This window comes from Phalacrocorax aristotelis, chromosome 3 (assembly GCF_949628215.1).
Source record: "Phalacrocorax aristotelis chromosome 3, bGulAri2.1, whole genome shotgun sequence".
Taxonomy (NCBI): Eukaryota; Metazoa; Chordata; class Aves; order Suliformes; family Phalacrocoracidae; genus Phalacrocorax; species Phalacrocorax aristotelis.
Genome location: NC_134278.1, coordinates 84279019 through 84299257, shown reverse-complemented (window position 1 = coordinate 84299257; position 20239 = coordinate 84279019). Strand labels below are relative to the sequence as shown.

The 20239-nt window shown below is 43.8% G+C and overlaps 1 protein-coding gene across 1 annotated transcript in view; it reads right to left on the bottom strand.

Moving 5' to 3' along the window:
* Window positions 1-20239, bottom strand: part of BTBD3 (BTB domain containing 3) — a 156345-nt gene that overhangs the window by 40035 nt on the left and 96071 nt on the right. The window contains exons 9-10 of the mRNA XM_075088242.1: window positions 5346-5427; window positions 81-150 (exon numbers count right to left, since the gene is read on the bottom strand). The gene's annotated coding sequence lies outside the window, so the exon portion shown is untranslated. The remainder of the gene's footprint in view (window positions 1-80; window positions 151-5345; window positions 5428-20239) is intronic.

Genomic DNA, 20239 nt, shown 5'->3' with positions numbered 1-20239 from the left:
CGTATGGTTTGCAGTCTGATTTGCTCAGTACCATCTTTAGTTTAACTGTCCATTTAGTTGGAATTGCACGCAATACTTACAGAAGCATATGTGGGACTGACAGGAATACAAATGAATTATTTGGTCTGGAGTTACAACAGTTCCCAGGGGCTTTAAAAGAGAAGAAGAAAAGTTAGAAAAATTTAAAAACCACTGCTGCCTTTTGAGTTCCTGATATTTTCAGCTTCTAAAAAACCAGTACCTTAGTTAACTTTCCACACTAAACTTTTTTATGATAGGAATAAAGTTCTTTTCATTACAAATAAAAAAACATACTCCCTGGCATAGCAGCCCTGCTATCATATTTAAGGCACATCCCAGGGTAGAGCTATTCCAGATCAGAGAGAATTTTCATTTGAAACAAAGGCTGGATTGCACTTTTCATTTCTGTATACCACAGCAGACAGGAGCAACTGGCTGGGATCCTTTAGAAGCAATGCTGTGCTGTTAAGTGTATGGACTGCATTCAGCAAAGCAGCAATTCCCAGTGATCCCATAAACTGCAGCCTAGAAAACACTGAAATGCCTCATCTTGTTTTTCACAAACTGCAGGACCTGGTGATTTCCACTTGCACCCCAGTCCTCCTGAGGCCATGACAAAGAGGGAGGGAAAAGTGGAGCTCACCATAGGTGCCAACTCCTTGGAGCAATAACTATTTTGCTCCTGTAAATCAATTGCTGTGAGATTTTGAGGGCTGAAATCTGTTGTGTTTTAAGCCTGAGCATTTTGTTGCTTTGTTCCCAGATCTTCCACCCAGCTGGGGCCTCAGCACCCCACATTTTCTTCTTCATGCCTTGCTTTCCCTTGCCTGTCAGCTTTGGGGCTGGGGAGGAGTGGTGATGACTCTTTTCAGGCCCTGTGCCAGCTTGCTCACAAATGTCAAGACAAGTCGGTGATCTCCTGTAAAGGTTTGACTCCGTTGAGAAGATGCTCTTTAAAACCAGCATCCCTGGCACCAGCTGAACAATTAAACGCTCACAACCCAACACACCACCCCTGTCCTGCAGCACTGCGGGCTGCAGTGGCAAGCAGGGCACAGCCTCCTTGCTCACCAGCATATTCAGAAGTCTTGCTGCCAAACCCATGCACAGCCTCCCCCCAGACCGCTGAGGTACTCTGGGTGGTTTTGTCAGCAAAGCAGAATACAAGCATGAATAACACAGCATACTATCAAGGACAGCAAAGAGCAATCAGCACAGCCAACCCTGCTCTAAATGCTACCAGAATATTTATAAACTGAGCATTTCGCCCAGGGAGATGCAGCCTAATTTAGGCTCCTGCTTCCTGCTTACTTCCTTCTCCCCAAACACATGGCAGTTTTCTATCATTAATCTCCACAGTCTCATACTTCCAGTATTCTGAACTTGTATTTCTCTTTCCTGTAGATACAACTTCTCCTCCTACTGCACAGAGCAGCCAACCTTGTCACCTTTGCTGGCAACACTCACAGCTTCACAGGATCGGGCCCATTACAACAAATAAATCACTCCCAGCTCTCTGTGCACATACTTGAACAAGATTAGTAAAAGTGGTTTCACACAATAGGCTACCCAGCCCCAGCTGCATCCTTCCAACTTGGTTTAAGAGTGGCTCCTTTTAGATTTATTCCTACTCCTTCACAGTAATTTTTGCTAGACCTGCTCACCACAAGCAATTGAGCTGCTCCTTTTATCCTCCCCAAGCTCAATCAGTGCAGTTCTGTGCACTGGCACAGGTATCAAATGCAAGGGGATTTTCAGAAATTTACTGGCAGCAGTGAGGCTATGGGTAAGGATTTTCAACAAAATCATAACCAGATTTGAAGTAATGTGAAAGTCCTGGCAGGAGCAGGAGCAGGCATGCAGAAGTTGCACAGCTCTTACCACTCTCATTTAACTCGATGCAGCCTCAGCCTGAGTTACAAGGCTTGGGAGGGAAGGAGTGCACAGCCTGACCACCCATCCCTGCCTATGCACCTTGCTCAGTCTGTATGAAGGATGCCCCTAAAATAACCTGCATCCCTCTGGTATAGCCTCTGACCTCTGACTACATGGCCTCTGTGTGTTTTGGGACTCATGTGTCCTTCAGAAGGTCTTTTCATGCCACAAGAAACACCGTGTCTGTATGACTCTAAAAGATGAGATTGCTGGGCTTCTCTCACTTGCACTTCGGGAGGAGCACAGCTCATCTCCTTTGCACTGGAGTAAATGTCTCCCTTACCTTCAACCAGTGATGCACACCATACAGATGAACAGTAGATTAAGGACTTCACCAGTGCAAACATGTAATTGCTATTAGTGCTAATTGGAAAAGTATTTATTTCAAAGATGCTTTTAGACAGATTTTGCGTATTAAATAGAGGTAGGTGAGATGTTGCAGGACAGCATTTTATTAATGAAAAAAACCACAGAGCTGACTGACTGAAACTGCTGACCATCACTGGCGTTGGAATGGGCAAAATGACGAAAATGTTTTCAATTTGTATGATAACTCAACGCCTAAGTAAAAGGTATTGAAAAGCCCTCAACGCTATCAACAAACATCAAACCTAAAAGGAAAGGACTTTTACTTCTGCTAGCTAACAAATAATTCAATTACACACCCAGCGCTAATGCGAGGGCAGAGAACCGGAGCGTTCCCTGCCATCGGCACTGGGGAAACTTCGATGGGTAATTCATTAGCACTGTGGAAGTCCCTTCACATAAATTTCTGTGGCATTAATGAGGAAATGAGGCATCAATAATACAAGGATTTTGGAAACAGTTCCTTGGCTCCATTTCTGGATCTCAAGCAAGGACATCTCAGTTTTCCCATCTCTGTCACAGCACGGCTTGTGCATCACTAAATCTTCACATAGGCTTGGGGCGTGGGCTCCACTGCAGTGTTTTAGAGGTCTCACAGTGGCCCTGGAAGCAGGGACATGTGAGCCATAGCAAGTAACATGGAACACAAGTGCAATGTCCTTAGCATTCACAAATTTGGATGCCCTTGAAAGCCGTGCATTAAGTCGCACAGTGACGGAAGAGAAAGAGTTAACTACTCAGGAGCGAGCAGATTTGCTTCATGCAGCAAACGAGCAAAGCACTTGACTCGAATATCCTAACCAAGCAATTGTGCGAAGGCACTCAGTGTCGCAGCTATTGTTTCATCCCCTTATTGGCACGGCACACTGCCATGGGCTCTGAAGCTTCCCACCCCTGACAGGGCTCCATCCCGGGATGTTCGCACACATGGAAAAGCCCCATTAAGATGAAAGTTCTCCCAGCCTCTGCCCATCTTCCTTCACACTGCCTCTGCAGACTTGCAGGATGTGGAGCAAAGGAACAGGTTTTGCTTTTAAGTTAGAAAAGTAGCACTGCTTCTGGGGAAAAAAAAAAACAACCAAACAAACAAAAAACCCCCCCAAAAAAAGAACCTGGCTGCTGTCCAGTAGTGGTTGTTCCCAGGAAAGCTTCGTCTCTAGGCCTGCTAGACCTAGAGATAGGACCTGTCGGATAAATCACTTTGTTTTCCAGCAGCTGCTGCTACATAATCACACCGAGCTTGTTTACAATTGAAATCACAAGTTATTCCAAATACTGGTCTCATTTGAAAAGCTCATTTCACTCCAGCACCTAAAAGGGGGAAAAACAGCAACTACCTGCGGAACAGACACCCACCTTTCTGAAATTTCTGTGTGGCAACGCTGCAAGGACCACCACCTGTGGGAAGATGGGAGCTCAGCAGACTGCAGCTGGAGGAAAGGACAGGGACCTGCCTGAGCACCTTCTCAGCCAGGGCTAATGGGAGAGGACCACAGAACCCTGCACAGCTTTCTCTTGATCAAATTCTGGAAGGATTTCCCCACCCCCCACCCCCCCAACTCTGTAGGGAAAGAATCTACCTGAAATTTTGTGGTGAGTGTACGAGCTTTCGGTTCTCCAAAATACTCTGTTTTTTAAGGTACTGAAGGAGAAGACAGCCCAAAATAGCAAAGACTGCATCTGTTTTGTAATTAATTTTGGGTTCTTGATGACTCTTCCTTCTAGCCTACCAGTGCTCCTCACTTCTGACTGTCACAATTTCAAATAAACTCCTGATTGTGCTTGAACCCTTCAGTAGGGCACCAAGAGAAGATGCATCTGGCCCCCTGGATCACAGACCCATGCATTTACATTATCAATATACCAGCACTTTTCTGCTAGGCTGCTCTTTTTCAACTTTCTTGCTCTTCTCTGTGCAAGATGTGAGAGCAGTTAACGAAGCAAAACCTCTCCCCACTTCCCCAGCCAAATCATAGGCTCCGTCCTGCTCGTTAGATATCAGTCCACATCCCAACCTGGCAGGCACAACCTCTCCCATATTGCTCTAAGATCACTGAACTAAGCCAAGCAACTGGGAGAAAAGTTGTTATGATGCGCTCCTTTTCTGCTCAGCTGAGTTTGAAGGGTGGAGACACAGCACGTATTATGGGTTTTGCCTTCGCAATGCTACTACTTCTTGGAAATAAAAGCTTTGCAGTAGGCTTAACCTTTCCAAGAGTTCCAGAAGATGCAACTGAAGCTTTCATGGTCCAAGTTTTTCATCTCCAGCCAGGCCCTTACACACATGGATTAACAGAAGTTCTTGTGCAGCAATTATACAGCTTTTCCTTCACACAGGCAACATGCAAATACATACACTGTGGCTGCATCTACCCTTGGCTAGATCTGGTTTGAGCAGTGCCATGCCTCTCAGCAAACATGCAGAACTCAGCTAAAGCAAAAGCAGTTGAAGCAGCTTACACCACCTGAGAGCTTGCTCTTCCAATGTATTTATCCCACTCTGGCTTTACAAACCATTTTGCAACTGTGCTGGCTGCTCAGGAATTTAATTGCAAGTCTCTTGATATTAGGTGGTGGTTTTAATGAAAACTACAGCTCCTGGGGAATGCAGGAATCTCAGCTTTCATTTAAAACCAATTGAGTCTTCTAATTGCAGCAGCAACCTGAGAACACCAAGTAAGAAAGTCCTAAAGGATGGAAATCCGAAGGTAAATAAAAGACTTACTTCCTTCCCTGCTCATTTTTTATTCAAGAAAATGCTCTCAGGATTTTCAAACAAATGACATGGGAGGCCTGACTCATATGTAGAAAGCTTCATTTTAGAAATACTGATATTAACATAGCAGAATGGCAGGGGGAGAAGATAACAATTGCTTTAAGCATTAATAATAACAACTTATTTTTATACTAATAATAAGATTAAAGCATTTTTACTGTAGCTTGGAAAAGGTAACACACATACATTGAGAGCAGATGTTAGAAATAGGGCTACAGAAGGCAGTTTAACAGCTGGGCAGAATTACCAGTTGCATCCCTTTAACATTTATATATCACCAGGGTGTGAATTCAGCAGGGTTCAGGGATTGCAGGCCAGCTCTTGAGTATCTGGAATAGAACAAAAACACCGCCGAAGTTTAAACCATAAGTTATGTCAAGTTTAACTCTGGAAGTTAGTATTGTATCCCTTTCCTAAAGCTTGGAGCCTAGGGCTGGTAAGGAATAAAGCCTGTTATGATTTAATGGGACAGGGTATGTCTGTTTTCATAAACCCAGCTGGCTTGCAGAGGAAGGGAATAAGGATGGTCAGAGTCTTGTATTCTAACTGTAAATGTTGATTCTTTGTCCCAACTATTTTCTGGTTATTGAATTCAAGTTGAAAAAGCAGTTTACATACCCACACAGTTAATTGGAAGTAAAAGTATGTCTGTTTATGGCCAGAAGTGCTACCTCTGTTTGGGAGAAACAGGTCATTGTGCAAAATTCATGTAATTGGTTTCCATAGCCCAAAACAAATCAGGAATAATTTCTTACAGTAGAGGAGCAGATTTGTACTGAAGTGTCCCTGGAAACTTCTCATTCACAGAATCGCAGGTTGGAAGGGACCTCAGGGATCATCTAGTCCAACCTTTCTAGGACGAGCAGAGTCTAAACAAGATGGCCCAGCACCCTGTCCAGACAAATCTTGAAGGTGTCCAATGTGGCCGAGTCAACCATTAAAAGAAAATTCAGAACATCATCATAAAAAAACCCCAAGCCTATTTTAGAACCACAACCCACTGAAATAAATGAATGAACACAAATCTTGACTTGGAGTCTGTTTTTCAACCTGTTGTTTCTGAGAGAGGAGCCCCAAAATTCCTCTGGTACCCTCAGCTTTTGGTTTACATTTCAAAGCCTCACTTTGCAAACACAAAAGCTAGAACTGGCTGGTTTTGCTGTGTGAACCCTTTCATCCACCTTCAAAATCGAGACAGTGTGGCAGTTATGCCTAGGACAAAGCAACAAACCAAGTAAGGAGAGCTCAGATACTGTATGTCAAACTACCATCCATTACCCAGTACCTTTGCCTTCCTATTTTCTAGAAGTGTGGCTGTACTGCCTCCTTCCCTGGCTCCCTCTCTGTTTATTATTTCCTTTACAGGGGTATATCAGGAGGAGACAATAAAGAAAGCAGAAAAGGAGAAAGAACAAAGGCACAGCACAGATCACACCTGTGCTTTAGATCCCTGCACTGTTCTACACAGAGGGAGGAGGAAGGGGGAGAAAGGGGAGGAAAACCTGGGAACTAGCATGAGGCAGAATAACTGACTGGACAAAAAAATAGTGGCTGGATTTGCTGGGTGAGAGAGCAGACTGAAAACGTGGCCCTAAAGAGCAGTTCCCAGAGGAATTTATTGGAAAAGTGAACAAACTAAATATTGGTAAGAAAACACTGTAAGCAAAGCAACAGGGTAAACACAGGCAGTGCTACAGTGAAAGAACACAGATGATCCCCCATATTAAAAAATGACAATATTTTGCTGAAGGAAAGTAGCAAAGACTGTTGACAAGAGGAATTTCAATTGAGAGCAATGCTCACTGAAACCACTGGAAGCTTTTGCATCTTCTTAAATAGACACTATACCAGATCCTCAGCCCTTGAGCAAATAATTGAGGGGTGAACCAGGTGTGCAAACAGCCATGGGATGCTCTTATGCCATCTTTAGCAATGCAAAAATAATCCACAAAGTGGAGTTTAAAATGCATCATTCATGCCTAGTAATCACCATGTTTATTCACATGAAGAAAATTGGCCCAAACCTATGCTGTAGTCAGGAAATTAAGAGCTGGAATCAACACCTACACAAACAATACGACTTGTTGCAGGGATGGGAAGCCTTAGAGCAATCCAGGTACCTGGATCTCTCTTGGCACCGCAGTGATGGGGGAGGCATTTTGCTTTTATTACTTCTCCAGTCCACACCTGTACAAAACAGGCATCGGATAGATGAGCTACTTGGCAACTGATGACAGGAGGGTCAGGAACAAATGATAAAATTTTAGAGTTTGGGTGGATGAAGGACCAGTACAGTGCTGTATGGTGAAGGCTTGAAACATGCAGTAAGTGCTGTTGCTATTCAGTAGGCACCAGTTAGTGAAACGTCCCTGCTTTGGTTTAATTGTTTCCAAGCAAAACCTTTCAGATGAGTAACCTTCCTCAGCTACTTTCTAAGGTGACCATGAGTTTTTTCTCACCCCATCATAGCACCTATCCTTACCTGCAGCCAGAAAGGCTGCAAGACAAAGTGACTTGCCAAGCAAAAGTTCACACAGAGGGAAAAACTGGATCATTCCTATTGCAGACTAAAGAGGACGAAAGGATTTCCACATTTGCCTCTGGGGAACTCAACACTGTACCCTGGCACCCATTTTGCCCCTTAAACTGAGTTTGTCAGTGCACAGTGGCCCAAATCAGCCAGAATGACTAGAGTCACCTCTGAGCTTTTTCCTGGACCATGACCTTACGTGGCCAGGAGGGCCCCATCAGCAACACTGCCACCATCACTCTTCTCACTGCCCCCAAGCACCACAAGCTTCACTGCCTGCTCTTGAGAATGCTTTGGGGGCACGTGATGCCAAAAAGTAGAAATAGAAATCAGATCCCAGGTTTAAAGTTTTTCATCATTGCTGTTACAGTCTTATTTATTAAAAAGAGATTTAAAAAAAAAATCTTGCCTGCCTTGAGATTTCACAAACAAATGCATTTACAATGATAAATTAAGAGAAACCCCCAAGTGCTTCCAGAGCCAGAGATTGATAGACTTTTCCATGGTCTGTGGGAACTTAGCCCTCACTAAGGTCAAGCCAAATTACCTTAAAAATAATTTAGCTACAACACAGCTTCTTGATTCTGAACAGGTAGATTATGCGGCCATTAATCAGCTCCAGGTCTGGCCTTTACTTTTGACATTCAGAAGGTAAACTTACTCCATGCTGATCCTCTTATTGAGTTTCTCAGATACATTCACACTCAAAAAAAGGAAAAAAATCTCATTCCCTACTAAGCACTGATGTTTCCTCATCTTTCATGAACGATTAAACGCACCTTTTAATAAATTTGTTTGTAATGCACCAATTTCATTTTGCCTGCTCTCAAGGAAGCAGATTTTTACTTGATGGGCTAGAAGACACAAGAGAGTATTTATCACCGGTATGTCTGGGTCTGTAGTTAGTTGCAGAGCCATAAATTTGGAAGACAGCACAGTAACTGATCTTCAGTTAATTTCCTGGAAAGTCTGTAAACTTTGTTCTGGGTGATCAGAGACAAAGGTATAACAATAAAATAACCTGAGATGGCCAAACCCAATTTAATAGTTTCCATAAAGATAATTTTTACCAGAGCTCTGCAGGACTTCATTCACTGATACAATACCACTCCCTCCACGTAATTGTGATAGCAAAAATTCACTTTTATACCCTGAATCGGATATTCTTGGCTAGGACTCCTATAGCTATGTTTAGCTCTCAGACGCATGTCTTTAGTAAGAACTACCTATATATCCAGGGGCTGAATTTCACCCAGTGAGGATATTCAGCAAGATTTAATTTTGACAGATGATCAAAGGCCATGGCCTTATCACTCAGTGCCTGCTTCAGCTCCCAATGGATCATGGGTATACTCTTGAGATAAAGCTCTGACTTTCCATTACTGTCATAAAGAAAGCTGTAGAACCACCATATCTTAATTTGTCTTAATTATAAATATATCTTCTAGCTCATGAAAAAAGAAAACTTATTTTCATAAGTGATTAATGAACCTGCAGATTCTCCTGCAGATATAGTCAACAGCCTTCCAGGGGCCTTTCCACCAGTAGTCCTGTTCCAAGTACTGCTTATTTACATGATATCTACATTAGCTTGCAATCAGGTACAGCTTTGCTCGCTTTCTAATCAAAATGACACCAAAACCTTGAATTAGCCTGCAGACCATCAGTTCCCAGGTTTGCAGCACTGGTCTATAAGGCCACGATTTTGAGGCAGCTGTTGTGAAAGCCTTTGCTGTGAATACTCAAAATACATGAGTAAGTTGGATCAGCTGGGGTCCATAGCCATCACACTGCTTTCCCCTCCTGCTGGCCAGAAAAGGAAGAGGGCACACTGTAGAATTAAGTTTGCATGTGATTCTCTTCCTATTGAACACCAATACAGAAAATAAGAACTAATTACTGCTTTCCCTATTATAGCCCCAAAAAGCTCTATTAATTGCCTACCTCTCCTTATTTAGTACTATTTTGCATAAATTCAGTGAGCTATCAGGTGAATCAAACCCCATATCCTGGCTTGCACATTTGACTCCATTCTTCAAATAGGAAAATAGTCTCTACAAGAAGCACTCATTTAAAAACTTGGGTTAGGTTAGTGCATATAGTGAAACCAGCATGAAGAAGGGTTTTTAAAAAACTATTATTTTATTAAAAAAAAGAATCCACGGTATTATCCTGCATACTTGTGCATGACTTAAAACAAACTAGGCAGCATGTGGCAGGGCATCCTTCACTGCTAAGTGGATCAATGAAGGTCTTTGGTTTCATTCACTGCCGCTTGTAATACCAAGTTTTGTGATTTTTAAATTAAACCTAAAGTATTTGACACAGAAAGAAAGAGGGTTTACGTATTTTCTAACAGACCAACTTTCTTTAGGAGGTTTGGAAAAATATTTTACAGGTATTTCATGTAATGGGTTAAAGTGTTCTATATCAAAAACTCAAAACCAGTATTTCAATTTTTCATTTCTTAACAAACATTTCTTGTCTCTTTGACTTCAAGAAGTCAAAATGCGAGTGAGACCTTAATATTAATCCCAGCAGTTTCCTCTTCATGGGAAATTCTCATAATAAGTGAAACATGACCATTTGGTTTCTGCCCTATCCCAATCAGTCTTTCCTCGTTAGATCCAGCTCTAGCCTCATAAGACCCTTATTGTCTTCTCAAAATACATCTCACCCAACTCATTGTAAGGAAAACTTCAGGCTTTTAAAGCTAAAAACAGAACACAAAGAAAACCAACAAAAGCAAGAGTGAGAAGAAAAAGTTTGCTGTTCTGTTCTGTTCTTTTGTTTTAAATGAAACCCTTGCCATTCCTGGGGAGAACCAGAGGACGCAGTGCTATACTTGCATTTGCTTTGTTTATAGCTGGAAGGTGGTGTACAGCATTAACTACTTGTATTCAATCTTATATCACCTGAGTGCTCAGCAGCTCCAATAGCCGCAGCTCCAGCAGTCACTCAGCTGAGGAGCTTTACAGATATATAATATACACACATAGCTGCATCTATCTCTATGTGTCCATATATATCTCCAAGTCTGCACTACCTGCATGCAAGGCAGAAACAGTTTTTCAAGACCTTAGCAGGCAGTGTTAGGCACGTGTTTCTAAAGGAGGTCTGCTCCTGTTGGAGAAACTCCATAAACAATAGTTTTTCTATCACTCAGCAGCACTAGGACTTTCATGGCCGGACTGCCAAAGCTGTTTAGCACCCAAAACAGTCAGTTTGCCTAGAAGCCCCGCTGATAATTTCAGCGGCTAAATGAGAGCTGACCTCAACCATGCAAGCAAGGTCTTTGGAAAAGTCTGGCCACAAAGCTTTCATCTAAACTGACTGCTCCTCAGGCAAGCGGTAAATATCTTCTGATGTTGTCCTCCTGCTTTTGTGCCCTAACATATGCAGTCTGATTATTTATATAATGTGTGAACTTCATATACATTGGGCTAACTCCCTCAGGATGAAGTCTCGCTTAGTTTTGCACAATGCAGCCAACAGTTTCTCCTAGCCTCCCTGTGCTCACCTGCCACACAGGAGAGGGCAACAGGACCCAGCTAAACCCAAACTGAAGAAGTTGGGAAGAGTAACAACTAACAAGAACAAGAATAAGAGGGAAGGAGCTGACTAGCTGAGTCTGAGAGCTCCAGGCCTACCACCTGGGAAGGTGAGCAGAAGGAAGATCCCAACACACTGGCAGCAGAAACCATCCTTCAGCCACATCCAAGGATTGTATAGCTTGGAAAGATGTGTAAATCATTCCTGCCTTGCTTGAGGTCCAGAAGATGTGCAGGCGTAACTGTGCCCCAGGACTGACCAATGGAGCCTATGTCCAAAATACAAGATATTTAATGTTGGAAACACAGCTCCTAAGTCATACCCTTTTTCAGTCAAATAAAGTTCTGCCAACAAAACCACCCACACTACAAATCAGTTTGCGCAGTTTGGTTCACTAGAGCTAACAAAATCAGCAGAAACCTAAGTTAATGCTATTATATTTGGATATTAGTTAAACAAAATAATGTTTCTTTTTTTGGAGATACTTGCAATTTCTGTTGTATTCTACATGCAATAACATAAGTTAGTATATACAAAATCAATATGAAAATGCACTGACCTCCTTGGAAGGATGGACACACTACTTTTTGCAAGTGCAAAAAATTGTGCTGAGGTGTTTAAGTCCAGAGAACTCTAGCCATCATCATGCAAGCCTCCCTCCTCATCAGATGTAGGCAGGAAAGAAAATTCCCTCCTTCTAAGGCCACAGTGCATTCTGCTGGGCACTGAGCTTTCAGGCAGTTCAATCATCACATAAATAAGCCCCAACTGGCATTCCCAAATGCTTTGAAATTCTATTGCCTGCTGCTGGCACTCCAAAGGTATGCCTCTGGAGATATTAAAAAAAATATCAAAGATCATCTGTAATTAGATGCAAAATAACCATACCCAACTGGTATGTGTCAGGGGTAAAAATAGCATCAGCCAAGATGGCAAAAGCCTTTTGGTTTGTCAGGAATTGAATGTGTAGCACCAAGCGAGCGATTATTACAGACTCTGATCAGCAAAGGACACAATCATTTGCCTTGTTGTCTTGCTGCCTATCCATGTGAACAGCATCAAACAACTATTAGAAGACACCCTGCCCCGCCCCAGAGGGAACACTGGTGGTAAATATCTGAAAACCTACTTGTTAACAAGCTAACCTTTGAGACTGGTGAGAAGACAAGGAAGCATTTATCAGCCACTGTATCAATAATTATGGAAAAGGAAAATCACAGCTCATTGTCTACCCCAGCACTGGGAGGAAAAAAAAAATTAATGCAGGCATAGTTCACATCGTGTCCATGGCGAGCAGTTCTTCCATGGCATCTCCCAGCCATGGGCAACAGCTGCCAAAAAGGTAATTATCCATGGAGCTGCTCCCGGGGGCTGTTCAATACAAGAGTGACGTATATTTGGAAATTACCCCAACGCCTTCCTGCTAGTACTAGGAGACCCTGTGGCACACAACCCTCAAGGACCACTAAATGCCCTGGTAAAGAGGTCCCACAGAAAGGCCACATATGCAGGTAGGCTGTGGTATCGTACATCAGGGCTGAAGCACTCAGACATGATGACTTCAGTTCCCTGGAGCTGTGAGGTTTCCCCAAGGCCCTTTGAACATGTAGGGATGGGGACTTGGTTTTAAGCATAATATCTGATAGTAACTCGATTCCTTGTTCCTGATATATTTCTCCTTCTTGTGTCACCCAAGAGGCCTTAAATACCTAATTATGCTTCAGCATACAGCTACCCAACCTTGTAACGGGTGTAAGTCCTGCTCCTGTTTATAGCCTTTCTTTTGTCTCCAGCCTTACTGCGAGGAAGGAAAAAGGGTACACTTGAGCCTCCACCAGGCTCCTCAGGGGGTTGCTGTCCTACCCAGGCACAGCCTCCATATCAAACTACCAGTTATCTTTTCAATTAATTGTAGGTATCATAGTGGTTGACAGGACAGCCTTACTACCACGGCATAATTTAATATGACTAAACAGTAATCAAAATGTTAATAGCCTCAGAATTAAATCTGTGCAGAAGAAGTAGGATTTAAAAATGGGAAAGGACGACCAAGGCTAAGATGAATAATGTTAGCTGTAGTATTACAGCTAGTTGTAATAGTATAATTAGTTGTGAATTAAAAATTAAAAATTACACTGCTTGCTTTGAGTTCCAGGACGCGCACCAAAAAGGAGCCGTTAGTCACAGAAACGAGGAACAGTTACACAGTCCATCATCTCATAAACCACAAGACCCAGAAATGAATCCTACATGTCACAAGAAAATTGAGACTCAGCATTTTACAGCAATACATAGCTTTTAATTTTAGCCCTTAAACCGGATCCTGATTATCAGTATGCTGTGCTTTCCCATTTCCACCCTGAACAGAGTTTGGAGATGGCTGTTCTCAGAAGCCCTCCTGGCTGCTAACAACCGCCTGGCTGAGCTTCACTTTTCCTTCAGTCATGGTCCCAAGTTGTCCTTCTTGGCTAGGGTGTGGCATAGCAAGCTCAGCCTTGGCATCCCAACCTGCTCCCTTCCTCACCACAGCTTTGTGGAGGAAAAAAAACCCCAAAACCAAACAACCCAAACCAAAAGACAACAAAACCCACTCTTTTTCTGTTGGTCTTTTTTCTTTTTTTCTTCTTCATCCTTGCAAGGCAAGGATGCCAGGTGATGGTTTGGCTTGACTCCATCAACAGGTGCTGCTTCCTTGCAGGGTTAGGCAGCCCCTGCAGCTCGCTGGCTCTGTGTTCAGGGGCAAACAGTTTAATCTAGTAACATGCTTCTAAACCCAAAGCGCAGAAGGTCAGTAAAGCTAGTGTTCAGTACCATAATGTGTAATCAAGAAGCTATACAAAAGCAAAAAATGATGTGACTGAGAATCACTTTTTTTTTTTTAAATTATGGCGGCAGCCAGTTTTTACCATCTCATTGTTACTCACTCGTATAACAGATACAGAAGCAATTGCTTGAGCTGGTAGACAGTTTTTGAAAAATTACTTTGACCTCTATATTAAAAACAATATTTTAAGAGGCATTTCATGCTTTTAGGCAGTGATAAAGTAAATGCTTTTTCAGGTTGTGCTTATCCTTTTTCCTTCATTTCCTCCTTCGTACTTTCTTTTCTTCCTCTTCTCTCGGTGTCAAAAAGAAAAAACTGTGATTGTAAAGGAGGAAAACTTGGAAAGAAAAGACAACTCTCTCTACAGAAAACAGACAAGAAGAAGATAATAGAAGTAAAGTTGTGATTTTTTTTTTTAAGGGAAATCACCTGGGATTGAAATAACTGAAATTTTTGTCCTCTTCTCACACACACGCACATCCACCCCATCCCCTTTTCTTCCTGGTCCTGGCTGACTTGCTCCTTCCGGCAGGCACGTAGGGACCTGTTTTGCTGCTGAGGGCTGTTGCTCCACAGGATGGAGTCACCAGAAATGATGCTCCCAGACATTTTGTGTAGGGATAAAATGAGCACTGAACTGTGGCTCCGCTGCCCCTTCCCCTCACACACACACACAATCTTTTTGCCACAGCAATGCTGCAGGCTTGCTAATGCTCTATTCTCAGGGTTTTAAATATTGAGAAAGACACTACTTAATACTTCTGCAGGAGCCCTGGCGCAGAGGCAGTTAAACACTCCAGGCTGCACATGCTCACACAATTACCTTTTGTGACTGTCACTAAATAAATCCTGCACTGAGCCAATGAATCTTAGAATGGCCTCATTTTTCTAGCAATGATGCCTGAGGCAAGACCTGCATGACCCAGAAAGGAAAAAGGTTACCTTTTTCTGAAATTCCCTAGTCCTGCTTATCTGCTGCTTCTCCCTAAACATCTGCCAGCTTCAGGCACATGTTATAAATATCAGTTTGCCTTGCAACGGTTCCTGGAGTCTATCAGCAAATCGAGCAATTAGTATTGTCAGCAAATCATACATTAACTGAACTATTCTGTCTCAGCTAACCTAAGAATAATTGCGTATTTAATTCCTACCTAGCAAGATCAAATCAATTTAAAAAAAAACAAAACACAAGACCATGGGTAAACATCAAAGATCACTAGGTAATAAATGAAAAAATTAAAATCTTATCTGAATACTAACAAAAAACAAAGTAAAGCAGAGAAGATTATTTCACATCCGGCCATTCTGATTATCATTGTGTTTTCTCTATAGTTCAACTCTAGTGCTACTTCAGTACATGGTGAAAGGGTCAGAGTGGATTTTTGGCATCATAAGAAAGATTCTCTCCCTCCCCACCTGGCAAAGACTCCATACAGCCAGTTCAATGCCACTTCAAGGGTGAAGAATGGTATCACAAAACTGGCATTTTCCTGCATGTTTTCCCCATGTGAATTTGGAGCTGCAGCTACCGACCTTACTGGCAAGGAGACAATTTTACTGCTGGTTGCTTGTTACCTGTGCAGAAGCATCACAGCCATTAAAGGGGGAGCAAGACCTCATTCCCTCTTGTGTGGCATCAGCAGAAGTAAATAACGTTTATGCACCTCTGCTGTGCAAACCAGAGAGTAATTCAGGGGAACTGCTCAGGCCGTTAAGTTGATGATCTGATATCTGTTCCTACCCTCGGAGGTTCAGGCCCCATGCTGTACACCATTCCTGCTATGGCTTTTAATGCTATTACACCAACAAGAGTATGAGTCAAAGAAAGCAAAAGCACTATGGCTAGTTTTAAACTATGCTCAGGTACACCACTTTGAACAATAGCAAGGCCAAACACATACATCAAAAAGTTAATGTCTATTGAGGCCAGGAACAAAAAAAAAAAAACAAAAAAAAAAAAAAAAACAAAAAAAAACCAAACCAAAACAAAAAAACCCCACAGTAAATCAGTCTTATCAGATTGATACTCCCAATCTTGATGTGATCCATTAGGCAGGTTTTGTTGGCAGGAAAGCTCACAGGCTCAGCCCGCGGGAGATCTGCAAACACCACCAACTTCAGATTCTGCCAAGAAATCTAATAGCAAAACCACCTCCCCAAGACATGCCAGCCAGGCACCGCTGTCCTGCTCACAGGCACCAAGCTAAAATACCTGCAACAAAGATGAGGCCTTGGTGACAGGCATAGAGAGGAAGAGGACTACATTTTAAAAGCCCTGTTGACTTTCCTACCCTCCTTGCCCTTGTCCTATACCCTATTTATGCCACCACCTACCAATCAGTTCCCTCTGGCTGTTCCCCTCACCTGAAAGCTTCTTCCCCCACCTGCATTCTCTTTCCTGCATTAGGTCCTTCTTACATTAATCAGTTGGAAAATGCCTTGGTACAGTGCTAAGATGGCAACCTTCAGGGTCCTTAACAGAGACTTCATTCCCTGGAGGTGATGGGAGCTGCTGCTTCTTACTCTCCTCCTGCCCTGCTCTTGTGCTCTTTTGCTCTCTGGGTTTTTCAGACTTCCTTAGCAAACCATGCCATGCTGTTTTGCTCACCAAGGTAACTCATGACATGATGCACAAGCAGTGGGCTTCCCTGGTACTGCTGTTATCTGGCAGGAATTTCTTTACATCCAAATGCAGAGCTGTACCCTAACCACACACATGCATTGTTGGGACAGCATACTACCTGCCGCTTTGTGCTCTTCCATCGGTGCAAATAAAACATACAGCAACTGGGCTTCTTCATAAAAATAATACAATTTACTGTAATAGCTTCTGGTTTAGAACAAAACTTTAAGTCATCAGCTTATTTTTGGAAAAAATAAGTGACCTACAAGCATTGTACAATGAGACTTTCACAATGCTGGAAATGTGTATTGGCTCCACCTTTCCTACTTATGCCATTTTTCTCCCAGAGCCAGGGAGGATGCACTGCAGTTTCTCTTACTGTGAGGCCAGAAGTGGACAGCATTTGCACAGGATCTTATCTAGCCTCTGAACATACATCACCAATGATAAGCACAAGCAACATGGGGTGATTCATAGAATAGAATCATAGAATCTTTTAGGTTGGAAAAGACCTCTAGGATCAAAGTCCAACCATCAACCCAACACCACCATGTCTCCTAAACCATGCCCTGAAGTGCCATGTCCACATGTCTTTTAAATACCTCCAGGGATGGTGACTCTACCACCTCTCTGGGCAGCCTGTTCCAGTGCCTGACCACTCTCTCAGTAAAGAAATTTTTCCTAATATCTAATCTAAGCCTCCCCTGATGCAGCTTGAAGCCATTTCCTCTCGTTCTATCGCTAGTGACCTGGGAGAAGAGACCAACACCCACCTCGCTACAACCTCCTTTCAGGTAGTTGTAGAGAGCAGTAAGGTCTCCCCTCAGCCTCCTCTTCTCCAGACTAAACAACCCCAAGTTCCCTCAACCTCTCCTCATAAGACCTGCTCTCCAGACCCTTCACCAGCTTTGTTGCCTTGCTTTGGACATGCTCCAGCAGCTTGATGTCCTTCCTGTACTGAGGGGCCCAAAACTGAACACAATATTCAAGGTGTGGCCTCACCAGTGCTGAGTACAGGGGCACCATCACTTCCCTACTCCTGCTGGCCACATTAATTCCTGATACAAGCCAGGATGCTTTCTTGGCCACCTGGGCACACTGCTGGCTCATGTTCAGCTGGCTGTCAACCAGCACCCCCAGGTCCTTTTCTGCTGGGCAGCTTTCCAGCCACTCTTCCCCAAGCCTGTAGTGTTGCATGGGGTTGTTGTGACCCAAGTGCAGGACCTGGCATTTGGCCTTCTTAAACCTCACACAATTGGCCCTGGCCCATCAATCCAGCCTGTCCAGGTCCCTCTGTAGAGCCTTCCTACCCTTGGAGCAGATCAACAGTCCCACCCAACTTGGTGTCATAAATTCAGACCCAGACTGTCGGACTGCAGGTTTAGCTCCAAGCACCCATCTTTTTCTCAATATCTCCCCTGCATTTGCAATAGTAATTGTTACAAAACTCTCTTTTAAATGGAGGTGCGCAGGACACAGATGCTCCTGGAGGAACTGTAGACTGCCGTACCCTCTGGATTGGAAAGCAGCATATGGGTTACCAATGTGCTGTCTTTGTCCTAACCCCATCCTTTGCTTTTGGGGCTTATACTAAGACAATTTTTTTCATGCATGTGCAAAAGATATCCCAGCTCTTTGAGATCTTCTACTTTTTCTCCCCTAGATCCTGGAGCTGATGCTTCTCACTGAAGTCTGCAGCTAGACAGGAGCCAGCCCTATACCCAGGTATTCTTTTTTATGCTAACTCCCATTGCACTGGGCTGGAAACTGCCAGTGAAGTACAGGAAGGAGGGCAGAGGTATTAGCATCCTCTACACATCTCTCGTCCACAGCCCAGCTCTCAGTTGCAGGAGAGGCTGAAGCCAAAAGATTTAATGAAGCAAAGAATGGCTACACTCCTGACATAAAAGGCACAGCAAGCTTTCATCTTCTGAGAGGTTAAAAATAAACAGTTTAGCTTTCAGCAAAGTTGTCTGATTACAGGCAAAGAAAACTACACTGATTTCCATGGAAATAGAATATTTTGTTGCTGCTACTTGATCTTGTTGAAATGTATTAAGAACACAAAAGAGTGCAATTTCAGTATCTGGAGAGTGCTAGTATATTTTAAACTTTTAAATTAAATTGTTTTCTTTTTAAAGAAAGCTGGCTGATTTTAGTTTCTTAATTAGTTCATTACCACTAGAAATGGAGCATGCTCTTGTAAGGTGTCGTGGTTTAGCGGCAGCTCAGCCCCACACAGTCGCTCGCTCACTCCCCCACCGGTAGATGGGGGAGAGAATCAGAAGGGTAACGCTCGTGGGTTGGGATAAGAACAGTTTAATAATTAAAATTAAAAGAAACAACAGTAGAAATGCAATGTAAAGGAGAACAACGAGAGGCGCAAAGCCCCGGGGGAGGGGGGAAAAGGAGGGGAGAGGGGGAACGAACCGCCGAAACAAACCGCACGCGCCGCAGCCGCCCGCCGCCCCGACGCCGCGCCGCCTCCGCGCTGCCACTGCCCCCCCTCAATATACTGGTCATGGTGTCACATGGTATGGAATGAACCTGCCATTGGCCAGTCGGGGTCAGCCGCCCCCACCATGGCCCTGCCCCTCCCAGCCCCCGCCCCCCGCCACGCGGCAGGGCGCGGGAAGCTGGAAAGGTAGCCGACCCCCACAGTGAGGAGAATTAACCCCTTCTCAGCCAAAACCAGCACATTCTCCACCCCTTATTCCATACCATTTACACCATGCTCGGGTCCCATATGATGCAATACAACCGTACCAACCACCACCCCTCCCCTTCCCATCCTTTGACATAATACACAGACATCACTCCCTTAGTTCATGGACCTTCCCTGTAAAATGTCCATTAAAATGTCCATTGAGTTCACCCAGTCCATGACTCTGGGCTCCATCTGTTGTATCAGTCTTTCCGGGTGGGAGAGATGGTGTGTGGCGTTGGGTCGCTGCATACCGAGTCAGTCATTGTTCCGTCACTGCTGCACGGCTTGTTTCATAGTTGATCTTCCATGGGTTGGGAGGCTCGTACTCTGATATCATTGATGCAACACAGAGGTGACACACAGTATTATATAGCAGTTCACATTGTGCCATTCAGTTCATTGACTGTTTTCACCCAAAATCAAATCCCCTGGAGGCACACATCGGACTTCTCCATCCTCCCGCATCACCCACCAAGTGCACCCAGGTCCTCGAGCAAAGGAAATCCCACGAATGGGTTTGCCTTTGCCGGAGGCAGGAAGAACCCAGACTGTTTTGCCCAGCATACTTTTTGTGTGCACTACAGGGACTCTATCCCCTTCCACAGTATGTAGGATTTCTGACTGGGCAGGGCCAGCTCGGTTGGCAGATCCCCTCGTGTTGACTAACCACGTGGCTTTTGCTAAATGTGTATCCCAGTGCTTGAATGTTCCACCCCCATTGCTCTCAGTGTAGTTTTTAACAGTCCATTGTACCGTTCAATTTTCCCAGAGGCTGGTGCGTGATAGGGGATGTGATACACCCACTCAATGCCGTGCTCTTTGGCCCAGGTGTCTATGAGGCTATTTCGGAAATGAGTCCCGTTGTCTGACTCAGTTCTCTCTGGGGTGCCATGTCGCCACAGGAC